The sequence below is a fragment of the Anomaloglossus baeobatrachus genome, unplaced genomic scaffold (genome assembly GCF_048569485.1).
Source record: "Anomaloglossus baeobatrachus isolate aAnoBae1 unplaced genomic scaffold, aAnoBae1.hap1 Scaffold_532, whole genome shotgun sequence".
NCBI lineage: Eukaryota > Metazoa > Chordata > Amphibia > Anura > Aromobatidae > Anomaloglossus > Anomaloglossus baeobatrachus.
In genome coordinates this window covers 1-12,961 of record NW_027444691.1, presented here as the reverse complement: position 1 = coordinate 12,961, position 12,961 = coordinate 1, and the positions used below count along the sequence as shown (strand labels likewise).

General features: G+C 46.2%; 8 non-coding genes across 8 annotated transcripts; all 8 read right to left on the bottom strand.

Annotated features, from left to right (window-relative positions):
• Positions 1 to 679: 679 nt before the first annotated feature.
• On the bottom strand, positions 680 to 870 carry LOC142283062 (U2 spliceosomal RNA). The gene has a single exon (XR_012744821.1). It is a non-coding gene; the product is annotated as a U2 spliceosomal RNA (small nuclear RNA).
• Positions 871 to 2,257: 1,387 nt separating this feature from the next.
• On the bottom strand, positions 2,258 to 2,448 carry LOC142283050 (U2 spliceosomal RNA). The gene has a single exon (XR_012744810.1). It is a non-coding gene; the product is annotated as a U2 spliceosomal RNA (small nuclear RNA).
• A 1,387-nt stretch (positions 2,449 to 3,835) lies between these two features.
• LOC142283039 (U2 spliceosomal RNA) lies at positions 3,836 to 4,026 on the bottom strand. Its single transcript, XR_012744799.1, has one exon. It is a non-coding gene; the product is annotated as a U2 spliceosomal RNA (small nuclear RNA).
• A 1,387-nt stretch (positions 4,027 to 5,413) lies between these two features.
• LOC142283026 (U2 spliceosomal RNA) lies at positions 5,414 to 5,604 on the bottom strand. Its single transcript, XR_012744788.1, has one exon. It is a non-coding gene; the product is annotated as a U2 spliceosomal RNA (small nuclear RNA).
• A 1,387-nt stretch (positions 5,605 to 6,991) lies between these two features.
• LOC142283166 (U2 spliceosomal RNA) lies at positions 6,992 to 7,182 on the bottom strand. The gene has a single exon (XR_012744896.1). It is a non-coding gene; the product is annotated as a U2 spliceosomal RNA (small nuclear RNA).
• A 1,387-nt stretch (positions 7,183 to 8,569) lies between these two features.
• LOC142283154 (U2 spliceosomal RNA) lies at positions 8,570 to 8,760 on the bottom strand. The gene has a single exon (XR_012744885.1). It is a non-coding gene; the product is annotated as a U2 spliceosomal RNA (small nuclear RNA).
• Positions 8,761 to 10,146: 1,386 nt separating this feature from the next.
• LOC142283143 (U2 spliceosomal RNA) lies at positions 10,147 to 10,337 on the bottom strand. The gene has a single exon (XR_012744874.1). It is a non-coding gene; the product is annotated as a U2 spliceosomal RNA (small nuclear RNA).
• Positions 10,338 to 11,724: 1,387 nt separating this feature from the next.
• Positions 11,725 to 11,915, bottom strand: LOC142283131 (U2 spliceosomal RNA). Its single transcript, XR_012744863.1, has one exon. It is a non-coding gene; the product is annotated as a U2 spliceosomal RNA (small nuclear RNA).
• Between the last annotated feature and the right edge of the window lie 1,046 nt (positions 11,916 to 12,961).

The following is a 12,961-nucleotide window of genomic DNA, read 5'->3' as shown; positions in this document are numbered from 1 at the left end:
CCCAATTAGCCGTTTAAGTGTACTTATTGAAAGTAGTAATTCTTTCATAGGCCGCCCTTTCTTAGTATTTGACGTTCCTTATATTGCGGTATGAGGCTTCGCAGTAGGTTGCAAACATTCATCACCCATGACTGTCCCCAATTGAGCTCAGAAGCTCAATGTCTATCATGACCTCTCTTTTAGAATGTCCAAGAGCAAGCAAACTATTCCTCCAGGAGAGGGCGCCAACAGACTACTAAAGAGATCATCATTACTCAAAGAAAACCCCAAAAACCAATGCATGATAGGAATAAACAGGTAACTTTCTTTGGAGTGGAAGCGGAGAGATCGCACCAGATGCCAATTCTAGATCTTATCACACCTGTGGTCACTGCAGCAGCAGGTGAATCCACTTTGTCCAAAAGGGATCTATTCCATTCAATTGCAAATGATCTAGATAAGACAGAGAACTGCAGCACGGGGACATAGCCGAGTTGGTCAGGTTGAGTGGTGATGAGTTTGCTATTTGGATGAATAAAGAAAGTCAAAAGTGTGAAAGATAAAAAACAAAAGGAGGAAGTGTGAAAAGTGAATGGGCCAAATTGAGGTGCATATGAAGACGTATGCTTTCTTCCAATTCATTAAATCGGGCTAATATGAATCAGGTGAATTGAGTTCTGCTTTTGGAAACTGGGTTAAGAAGGGGTGCACCGTTCCTGGAGGTACTGCAATACCAGGTCAATGCGTGGAGTGGACAGAGCAAGCTCTTTTTCCATCTCCCTGTTCTAAAAATCCATTTAATATATGGTCCCCAGATAGGGGACGTATCAGATATTAAACTGATAAGAACAGATACTACACTTGATCTTAGCCAAAAGGCCGAGAAGCGATAACCAGAATTGGTTTGGGCCTCGAGTGGCACCCTGGCCTATGCCGGACACATCTTAGGGAGAGAGAGCGAGAGGGAGACAAACCCACGCCTACACAAGACATTTTGTCACCCAAGCCAACCCTTGAAAAGGCTGCTTTGCAGAGCAAAAACAAGAAGAATGGTGCGTTTTGCAGCCGCCGCCCACTGCAATGAATCTGAATAACTCCTCCTTTAGGGCGCAAGCAACTCCCCTCCCCCTTGCAGTCTTTCCAATTCACGATACAAAAAGACGGACAGGACAGGTTGCCTGACTTTCCGTCACTGCCACCCTTTGCCATCCTTACCCGTAGAAAGCCCTTTCATCATCCCCAAACCCTAATCTTTTCCCTTTCCTTCCCAGCCCCCAAACCCTGCCCTCTGTACCTTTCTCACCACCCGCTTCCCTTCTCCTGTCATCCCCCTACCACCCGGGAAAAAAAGAGATTGCCCCCTCCTTCCACTAGCCCACCCTCCCACCCAAAGAACAACTTCTTCTGCGCAGCTTGTTTTCTAGGCAGCAGCGCTATTGTGATGTCATCGGGGGGCATTGTGACAAGCCGCCAGTGTTCCGTCTCTTCATGTTGTGCACAGTTCAAACGGAAAATACATCAACAGGCAGACTACAGAAAAGCTTACTATCAAAGGTTAGAGGGGGGCTTTCTCAGAGGGCTTTTTACAGTTTTTCTATTCCCAATTAGCCGTTTAAGTGTACTTATTGAAAGTAGTAATTCTTTCATAGGCCGCCCTTTCTTAGTATTTGACGTTCCTTATATTGCGGTATGAGGCTTCGCAGTAGGTTGCAAACATTCATCACCCATGACTGTCCCCAATTGAGCTCAGAAGCTCAATGTCTATCATGACCTCTCTTTTAGAATGTCCAAGAGCAAGCAAACTATTCCTCCAGGAGAGGGCGCCAACAGACTACTAAAGAGATCATCATTACTCAAAGAAAACCCCAAAAACCAATGCATGATAGGAATAAACAGGTAACTTTCTTTGGAGTGGAAGCGGAGAGATCGCACCAGATGCCAATTCTAGATCTTATCACACCTGTGGTCACTGCAGCAGCAGGTGAATCCACTTTGTCCAAAAGGGATCTATTCCATTCAATTGCAAATGATCTAGATAAGACAGAGAACTGCAGCACGGGGACATAGCCGAGTTGGTCAGGTTGAGTGGTGATGAGTTTGCTATTTGGATGAATAAAGAAAGTCAAAAGTGTGAAAGATAAAAAACAAAAGGAGGAAGTGTGAAAAGTGAATGGGCCAAATTGAGGTGCATATGAAGACGTATGCTTTCTTCCAATTCATTAAATCGGGCTAATATGAATCAGGTGAATTGAGTTCTGCTTTTGGAAACTGGGTTAAGAAGGGGTGCACCGTTCCTGGAGGTACTGCAATACCAGGTCAATGCGTGGAGTGGACAGAGCAAGCTCTTTTTCCATCTCCCTGTTCTAAAAATCCATTTAATATATGGTCCCCAGATAGGGGACGTATCAGATATTAAACTGATAAGAACAGATACTACACTTGATCTTAGCCAAAAGGCCGAGAAGCGATAACCAGAATTGGTTTGGGCCTCGAGTGGCACCCTGGCCTATGCCGGACACATCTTAGGGAGAGAGAGCGAGAGGGAGACAAACCCACGCCTACACAAGACATTTTGTCACCCAAGCCAACCCTTGAAAAGGCTGCTTTGCAGAGCAAAAACAAGAAGAATGGTGCGTTTTGCAGCCGCCGCCCACTGCAATGAATCTGAATAACTCCTCCTTTAGGGCGCAAGCAACTCCCCTCCCCCTTGCAGTCTTTCCAATTCACGATACAAAAAGACGGACAGGACAGGTTGCCTGACTTTCCGTCACTGCCACCCTTTGCCATCCTTACCCGTAGAAAGCCCTTTCATCATCCCCAAACCCTAATCTTTTCCCTTTCCTTCCCAGCCCCCAAACCCTGCCCTCTGTACCTTTCTCACCACCCGCTTCCCTTCTCCTGTCATCCCCCTACCACCCGGGAAAAAAAGAGATTGCCCCCTCCTTCCACTAGCCCACCCTCCCACCCAAAGAACAACTTCTTCTGCGCAGCTTGTTTTCTAGGCAGCAGCGCTATTGTGATGTCATCGGGGGGCATTGTGACAAGCCGCCAGTGTTCCGTCTCTTCATGTTGTGCACAGTTCAAACGGAAAATACATCAACAGGCAGACTACAGAAAAGCTTACTATCAAAGGTTAGAGGGGGGCTTTCTCAGAGGGCTTTTTACAGTTTTTCTATTCCCAATTAGCCGTTTAAGTGTACTTATTGAAAGTAGTAATTCTTTCATAGGCCGCCCTTTCTTAGTATTTGACGTTCCTTATATTGCGGTATGAGGCTTCGCAGTAGGTTGCAAACATTCATCACCCATGACTGTCCCCAATTGAGCTCAGAAGCTCAATGTCTATCATGACCTCTCTTTTAGAATGTCCAAGAGCAAGCAAACTATTCCTCCAGGAGAGGGCGCCAACAGACTACTAAAGAGATCATCATTACTCAAAGAAAACCCCAAAAACCAATGCATGATAGGAATAAACAGGTAACTTTCTTTGGAGTGGAAGCGGAGAGATCGCACCAGATGCCAATTCTAGATCTTATCACACCTGTGGTCACTGCAGCAGCAGGTGAATCCACTTTGTCCAAAAGGGATCTATTCCATTCAATTGCAAATGATCTAGATAAGACAGAGAACTGCAGCACGGGGACATAGCCGAGTTGGTCAGGTTGAGTGGTGATGAGTTTGCTATTTGGATGAATAAAGAAAGTCAAAAGTGTGAAAGATAAAAAACAAAAGGAGGAAGTGTGAAAAGTGAATGGGCCAAATTGAGGTGCATATGAAGACGTATGCTTTCTTCCAATTCATTAAATCGGGCTAATATGAATCAGGTGAATTGAGTTCTGCTTTTGGAAACTGGGTTAAGAAGGGGTGCACCGTTCCTGGAGGTACTGCAATACCAGGTCAATGCGTGGAGTGGACAGAGCAAGCTCTTTTTCCATCTCCCTGTTCTAAAAATCCATTTAATATATGGTCCCCAGATAGGGGACGTATCAGATATTAAACTGATAAGAACAGATACTACACTTGATCTTAGCCAAAAGGCCGAGAAGCGATAACCAGAATTGGTTTGGGCCTCGAGTGGCACCCTGGCCTATGCCGGACACATCTTAGGGAGAGAGAGCGAGAGGGAGACAAACCCACGCCTACACAAGACATTTTGTCACCCAAGCCAACCCTTGAAAAGGCTGCTTTGCAGAGCAAAAACAAGAAGAATGGTGCGTTTTGCAGCCGCCGCCCACTGCAATGAATCTGAATAACTCCTCCTTTAGGGCGCAAGCAACTCCCCTCCCCCTTGCAGTCTTTCCAATTCACGATACAAAAAGACGGACAGGACAGGTTGCCTGACTTTCCGTCACTGCCACCCTTTGCCATCCTTACCCGTAGAAAGCCCTTTCATCATCCCCAAACCCTAATCTTTTCCCTTTCCTTCCCAGCCCCCAAACCCTGCCCTCTGTACCTTTCTCACCACCCGCTTCCCTTCTCCTGTCATCCCCCTACCACCCGGGAAAAAAAGAGATTGCCCCCTCCTTCCACTAGCCCACCCTCCCACCCAAAGAACAACTTCTTCTGCGCAGCTTGTTTTCTAGGCAGCAGCGCTATTGTGATGTCATCGGGGGGCATTGTGACAAGCCGCCAGTGTTCCGTCTCTTCATGTTGTGCACAGTTCAAACGGAAAATACATCAACAGGCAGACTACAGAAAAGCTTACTATCAAAGGTTAGAGGGGGGCTTTCTCAGAGGGCTTTTTACAGTTTTTCTATTCCCAATTAGCCGTTTAAGTGTACTTATTGAAAGTAGTAATTCTTTCATAGGCCGCCCTTTCTTAGTATTTGACGTTCCTTATATTGCGGTATGAGGCTTCGCAGTAGGTTGCAAACATTCATCACCCATGACTGTCCCCAATTGAGCTCAGAAGCTCAATGTCTATCATGACCTCTCTTTTAGAATGTCCAAGAGCAAGCAAACTATTCCTCCAGGAGAGGGCGCCAACAGACTACTAAAGAGATCATCATTACTCAAAGAAAACCCCAAAAACCAATGCATGATAGGAATAAACAGGTAACTTTCTTTGGAGTGGAAGCGGAGAGATCGCACCAGATGCCAATTCTAGATCTTATCACACCTGTGGTCACTGCAGCAGCAGGTGAATCCACTTTGTCCAAAAGGGATCTATTCCATTCAATTGCAAATGATCTAGATAAGACAGAGAACTGCAGCACGGGGACATAGCCGAGTTGGTCAGGTTGAGTGGTGATGAGTTTGCTATTTGGATGAATAAAGAAAGTCAAAAGTGTGAAAGATAAAAAACAAAAGGAGGAAGTGTGAAAAGTGAATGGGCCAAATTGAGGTGCATATGAAGACGTATGCTTTCTTCCAATTCATTAAATCGGGCTAATATGAATCAGGTGAATTGAGTTCTGCTTTTGGAAACTGGGTTAAGAAGGGGTGCACCGTTCCTGGAGGTACTGCAATACCAGGTCAATGCGTGGAGTGGACAGAGCAAGCTCTTTTTCCATCTCCCTGTTCTAAAAATCCATTTAATATATGGTCCCCAGATAGGGGACGTATCAGATATTAAACTGATAAGAACAGATACTACACTTGATCTTAGCCAAAAGGCCGAGAAGCGATAACCAGAATTGGTTTGGGCCTCGAGTGGCACCCTGGCCTATGCCGGACACATCTTAGGGAGAGAGAGCGAGAGGGAGACAAACCCACGCCTACACAAGACATTTTGTCACCCAAGCCAACCCTTGAAAAGGCTGCTTTGCAGAGCAAAAACAAGAAGAATGGTGCGTTTTGCAGCCGCCGCCCACTGCAATGAATCTGAATAACTCCTCCTTTAGGGCGCAAGCAACTCCCCTCCCCCTTGCAGTCTTTCCAATTCACGATACAAAAAGACGGACAGGACAGGTTGCCTGACTTTCCGTCACTGCCACCCTTTGCCATCCTTACCCGTAGAAAGCCCTTTCATCATCCCCAAACCCTAATCTTTTCCCTTTCCTTCCCAGCCCCCAAACCCTGCCCTCTGTACCTTTCTCACCACCCGCTTCCCTTCTCCTGTCATCCCCCTACCACCCGGGAAAAAAAGAGATTGCCCCCTCCTTCCACTAGCCCACCCTCCCACCCAAAGAACAACTTCTTCTGCGCAGCTTGTTTTCTAGGCAGCAGCGCTATTGTGATGTCATCGGGGGGCATTGTGACAAGCCGCCAGTGTTCCGTCTCTTCATGTTGTGCACAGTTCAAACGGAAAATACATCAACAGGCAGACTACAGAAAAGCTTACTATCAAAGGTTAGAGGGGGGCTTTCTCAGAGGGCTTTTTACAGTTTTTCTATTCCCAATTAGCCGTTTAAGTGTACTTATTGAAAGTAGTAATTCTTTCATAGGCCGCCCTTTCTTAGTATTTGACGTTCCTTATATTGCGGTATGAGGCTTCGCAGTAGGTTGCAAACATTCATCACCCATGACTGTCCCCAATTGAGCTCAGAAGCTCAATGTCTATCATGACCTCTCTTTTAGAATGTCCAAGAGCAAGCAAACTATTCCTCCAGGAGAGGGCGCCAACAGACTACTAAAGAGATCATCATTACTCAAAGAAAACCCCAAAAACCAATGCATGATAGGAATAAACAGGTAACTTTCTTTGGAGTGGAAGCGGAGAGATCGCACCAGATGCCAATTCTAGATCTTATCACACCTGTGGTCACTGCAGCAGCAGGTGAATCCACTTTGTCCAAAAGGGATCTATTCCATTCAATTGCAAATGATCTAGATAAGACAGAGAACTGCAGCACGGGGACATAGCCGAGTTGGTCAGGTTGAGTGGTGATGAGTTTGCTATTTGGATGAATAAAGAAAGTCAAAAGTGTGAAAGATAAAAAACAAAAGGAGGAAGTGTGAAAAGTGAATGGGCCAAATTGAGGTGCATATGAAGACGTATGCTTTCTTCCAATTCATTAAATCGGGCTAATATGAATCAGGTGAATTGAGTTCTGCTTTTGGAAACTGGGTTAAGAAGGGGTGCACCGTTCCTGGAGGTACTGCAATACCAGGTCAATGCGTGGAGTGGACAGAGCAAGCTCTTTTTCCATCTCCCTGTTCTAAAAATCCATTTAATATATGGTCCCCAGATAGGGGACGTATCAGATATTAAACTGATAAGAACAGATACTACACTTGATCTTAGCCAAAAGGCCGAGAAGCGATAACCAGAATTGGTTTGGGCCTCGAGTGGCACCCTGGCCTATGCCGGACACATCTTAGGGAGAGAGAGCGAGAGGGAGACAAACCCACGCCTACACAAGACATTTTGTCACCCAAGCCAACCCTTGAAAAGGCTGCTTTGCAGAGCAAAAACAAGAAGAATGGTGCGTTTTGCAGCCGCCGCCCACTGCAATGAATCTGAATAACTCCTCCTTTAGGGCGCAAGCAACTCCCCTCCCCCTTGCAGTCTTTCCAATTCACGATACAAAAAGACGGACAGGACAGGTTGCCTGACTTTCCGTCACTGCCACCCTTTGCCATCCTTACCCGTAGAAAGCCCTTTCATCATCCCCAAACCCTAATCTTTTCCCTTTCCTTCCCAGCCCCCAAACCCTGCCCTCTGTACCTTTCTCACCACCCGCTTCCCTTCTCCTGTCATCCCCCTACCACCCGGGAAAAAAAGAGATTGCCCCCTCCTTCCACTAGCCCACCCTCCCACCCAAAGAACAACTTCTTCTGCGCAGCTTGTTTTCTAGGCAGCAGCGCTATTGTGATGTCATCGGGGGGCATTGTGACAAGCCGCCAGTGTTCCGTCTCTTCATGTTGTGCACAGTTCAAACGGAAAATACATCAACAGGCAGACTACAGAAAAGCTTACTATCAAAGGTTAGAGGGGGGCTTTCTCAGAGGGCTTTTTACAGTTTTTCTATTCCCAATTAGCCGTTTAAGTGTACTTATTGAAAGTAGTAATTCTTTCATAGGCCGCCCTTTCTTAGTATTTGACGTTCCTTATATTGCGGTATGAGGCTTCGCAGTAGGTTGCAAACATTCATCACCCATGACTGTCCCCAATTGAGCTCAGAAGCTCAATGTCTATCATGACCTCTCTTTTAGAATGTCCAAGAGCAAGCAAACTATTCCTCCAGGAGAGGGCGCCAACAGACTACTAAAGAGATCATCATTACTCAAAGAAAACCCCAAAAACCAATGCATGATAGGAATAAACAGGTAACTTTCTTTGGAGTGGAAGCGGAGAGATCGCACCAGATGCCAATTCTAGATCTTATCACACCTGTGGTCACTGCAGCAGCAGGTGAATCCACTTTGTCCAAAAGGGATCTATTCCATTCAATTGCAAATGATCTAGATAAGACAGAGAACTGCAGCACGGGGACATAGCCGAGTTGGTCAGGTTGAGTGGTGATGAGTTTGCTATTTGGATGAATAAAGAAAGTCAAAAGTGTGAAAGATAAAAAACAAAAGGAGGAAGTGTGAAAAGTGAATGGGCCAAATTGAGGTGCATATGAAGACGTATGCTTTCTTCCAATTCATTAAATCGGGCTAATATGAATCAGGTGAATTGAGTTCTGCTTTTGGAAACTGGGTTAAGAAGGGGTGCACCGTTCCTGGAGGTACTGCAATACCAGGTCAATGCGTGGAGTGGACAGAGCAAGCTCTTTTTCCATCTCCCTGTTCTAAAAATCCATTTAATATATGGTCCCCAGATAGGGGACGTATCAGATATTAAACTGATAAGAACAGATACTACACTTGATCTTAGCCAAAAGGCCGAGAAGCGATAACCAGAATTGGTTTGGGCCTCGAGTGGCACCCTGGCCTATGCCGGACACATCTTAGGGAGAGAGAGCGAGAGGGAGACAAACCCACGCCTACACAAGACATTTTGTCACCCAAGCCAACCCTTGAAAAGGCTGCTTTGCAGAGCAAAAACAAGAAGAATGGTGCGTTTTGCAGCCGCCGCCCACTGCAATGAATCTGAATAACTCCTCCTTTAGGGCGCAAGCAACTCCCCTCCCCCTTGCAGTCTTTCCAATTCACGATACAAAAAGACGGACAGGACAGGTTGCCTGACTTTCCGTCACTGCCACCCTTTGCCATCCTTACCCGTAGAAAGCCCTTTCATCATCCCCAAACCCTAATCTTTTCCCTTTCCTTCCCAGCCCCCAAACCCTGCCCTCTGTACCTTTCTCACCACCCGCTTCCCTTCTCCTGTCATCCCCCTACCACCCGGGAAAAAAAGAGATTGCCCCCTCCTTCCACTAGCCCACCCTCCCACCCAAAGAACAACTTCTTCTGCGCAGCTTGTTTTCTAGGCAGCAGCGCTATTGTGATGTCATCGGGGGCATTGTGACAAGCCGCCAGTGTTCCGTCTCTTCATGTTGTGCACAGTTCAAACGGAAAATACATCAACAGGCAGACTACAGAAAAGCTTACTATCAAAGGTTAGAGGGGGGCTTTCTCAGAGGGCTTTTTACAGTTTTTCTATTCCCAATTAGCCGTTTAAGTGTACTTATTGAAAGTAGTAATTCTTTCATAGGCCGCCCTTTCTTAGTATTTGACGTTCCTTATATTGCGGTATGAGGCTTCGCAGTAGGTTGCAAACATTCATCACCCATGACTGTCCCCAATTGAGCTCAGAAGCTCAATGTCTATCATGACCTCTCTTTTAGAATGTCCAAGAGCAAGCAAACTATTCCTCCAGGAGAGGGCGCCAACAGACTACTAAAGAGATCATCATTACTCAAAGAAAACCCCAAAAACCAATGCATGATAGGAATAAACAGGTAACTTTCTTTGGAGTGGAAGCGGAGAGATCGCACCAGATGCCAATTCTAGATCTTATCACACCTGTGGTCACTGCAGCAGCAGGTGAATCCACTTTGTCCAAAAGGGATCTATTCCATTCAATTGCAAATGATCTAGATAAGACAGAGAACTGCAGCACGGGGACATAGCCGAGTTGGTCAGGTTGAGTGGTGATGAGTTTGCTATTTGGATGAATAAAGAAAGTCAAAAGTGTGAAAGATAAAAAACAAAAGGAGGAAGTGTGAAAAGTGAATGGGCCAAATTGAGGTGCATATGAAGACGTATGCTTTCTTCCAATTCATTAAATCGGGCTAATATGAATCAGGTGAATTGAGTTCTGCTTTTGGAAACTGGGTTAAGAAGGGGTGCACCGTTCCTGGAGGTACTGCAATACCAGGTCAATGCGTGGAGTGGACAGAGCAAGCTCTTTTTCCATCTCCCTGTTCTAAAAATCCATTTAATATATGGTCCCCAGATAGGGGACGTATCAGATATTAAACTGATAAGAACAGATACTACACTTGATCTTAGCCAAAAGGCCGAGAAGCGATAACCAGAATTGGTTTGGGCCTCGAGTGGCACCCTGGCCTATGCCGGACACATCTTAGGGAGAGAGAGCGAGAGGGAGACAAACCCACGCCTACACAAGACATTTTGTCACCCAAGCCAACCCTTGAAAAGGCTGCTTTGCAGAGCAAAAACAAGAAGAATGGTGCGTTTTGCAGCCGCCGCCCACTGCAATGAATCTGAATAACTCCTCCTTTAGGGCGCAAGCAACTCCCCTCCCCCTTGCAGTCTTTCCAATTCACGATACAAAAAGACGGACAGGACAGGTTGCCTGACTTTCCGTCACTGCCACCCTTTGCCATCCTTACCCGTAGAAAGCCCTTTCATCATCCCCAAACCCTAATCTTTTCCCTTTCCTTCCCAGCCCCCAAACCCTGCCCTCTGTACCTTTCTCACCACCCGCTTCCCTTCTCCTGTCATCCCCCTACCACCCGGGAAAAAAAGAGATTGCCCCCTCCTTCCACTAGCCCACCCTCCCACCCAAAGAACAACTTCTTCTGCGCAGCTTGTTTTCTAGGCAGCAGCGCTATTGTGATGTCATCGGGGGGCATTGTGACAAGCCGCCAGTGTTCCGTCTCTTCATGTTGTGCACAGTTCAAACGGAAAATACATCAACAGGCAGACTACAGAAAAGCTTACTATCAAAGGTTAGAGGGGGGCTTTCTCAGAGGGCTTTTTACAGTTTTTCTATTCCCAATTAGCCGTTTAAGTGTACTTATTGAAAGTAGTAATTCTTTCATAGGCCGCCCTTTCTTAGTATTTGACGTTCCTTATATTGCGGTATGAGGCTTCGCAGTAGGTTGCAAACATTCATCACCCATGACTGTCCCCAATTGAGCTCAGAAGCTCAATGTCTATCATGACCTCTCTTTTAGAATGTCCAAGAGCAAGCAAACTATTCCTCCAGGAGAGGGCGCCAACAGACTACTAAAGAGATCATCATTACTCAAAGAAAACCCCAAAAACCAATGCATGATAGGAATAAACAGGTAACTTTCTTTGGAGTGGAAGCGGAGAGATCGCACCAGATGCCAATTCTAGATCTTATCACACCTGTGGTCACTGCAGCAGCAGGTGAATCCACTTTGTCCAAAAGGGATCTATTCCATTCAATTGCAAATGATCTAGATAAGACAGAGAACTGCAGCACGGGGACATAGCCGAGTTGGTCAGGTTGAGTGGTGATGAGTTTGCTATTTGGATGAATAAAGAAAGTCAAAAGTGTGAAAGATAAAAAACAAAAGGAGGAAGTGTGAAAAGTGAATGGGCCAAATTGAGGTGCATATGAAGACGTATGCTTTCTTCCAATTCATTAAATCGGGCTAATATGAATCAGGTGAATTGAGTTCTGCTTTTGGAAACTGGGTTAAGAAGGGGTGCACCGTTCCTGGAGGTACTGCAATACCAGGTCAATGCGTGGAGTGGACAGAGCAAGCTCTTTTTCCATCTCCCTGTTCTAAAAATCCATTTAATATATGGTCCCCAGATAGGGGACGTATCAGATATTAAACTGATAAGAACAGATACTACACTTGATCTTAGCCAAAAGGCCGAGAAGCGATAACCAGAATTGGTTTGGGCCTCGAGTGGCACCCTGGCCTATGCCGGACACATCTTAGGGAGAGAGAGCGAGAGGGAGACAAACCCACGCCTACACAAGACATTTTGTCACCCAAGCCAACCCTTGAAAAGGCTGCTTTGCAGAGCAAAAACAAGAAGAATGGTGCGTTTTGCAGCCGCCGCCCACTGCAATGAATCTGAATAACTCCTCCTTTAGGGCGCAAGCAACTCCCCTCCCCCTTGCAGTCTTTCCAATTCACGATACAAAAAGACGGACAGGACAGGTTGCCTGACTTTCCGTCACTGCCACCCTTTGCCATCCTTACCCGTAGAAAGCCCTTTCATCATCCCCAAACCCTAATCTTTTCCCTTTCCTTCCCAGCCCCCAAACCCTGCCCTCTGTACCTTTCTCACCACCCGCTTCCCTTCTCCTGTCATCCCCCTACCACCCGGGAAAAAAAGAGATTGCCCCCTCCTTCCACTAGCCCACCCTCCCACCCAAAGAACAACTTCTTCTGCGCAGCTTGTTTTCTAGGCAGCAGCGCTATTGTGATGTCATCGGGGGGCATTGTGACAAGCCGCCAGTGTTCCGTCTCTTCATGTTGTGCACAGTTCAAACGGAAAATACATCAACAGGCAGACTACAGAAAAGCTTACTATCAAAGGTTAGAGGGGGGCTTTCTCAGAGGGCTTTTTACAGTTTTTCTATTCCCAATTAGCCGTTTAAGTGTACTTATTGAAAGTAGTAATTCTTTCATAGGCCGCCCTTTCTTAGTATTTGACGTTCCTTATATTGCGGTATGAGGCTTCGCAGTAGGTTGCAAACATTCATCACCCATGACTGTCCCCAATTGAGCTCAGAAGCTCAATGTCTATCATGACCTCTCTTTTAGAATGTCCAAGAGCAAGCAAACTATTCCTCCAGGAGAGGGCGCCAACAGACTACTAAAGAGATCATCATTACTCAAAGAAAACCCCAAAAACCAATGCATGATAGGAATAAACAGGTAACTTTCTTTGGAGTGGAAGCGGAGAGATCGCACCAGAT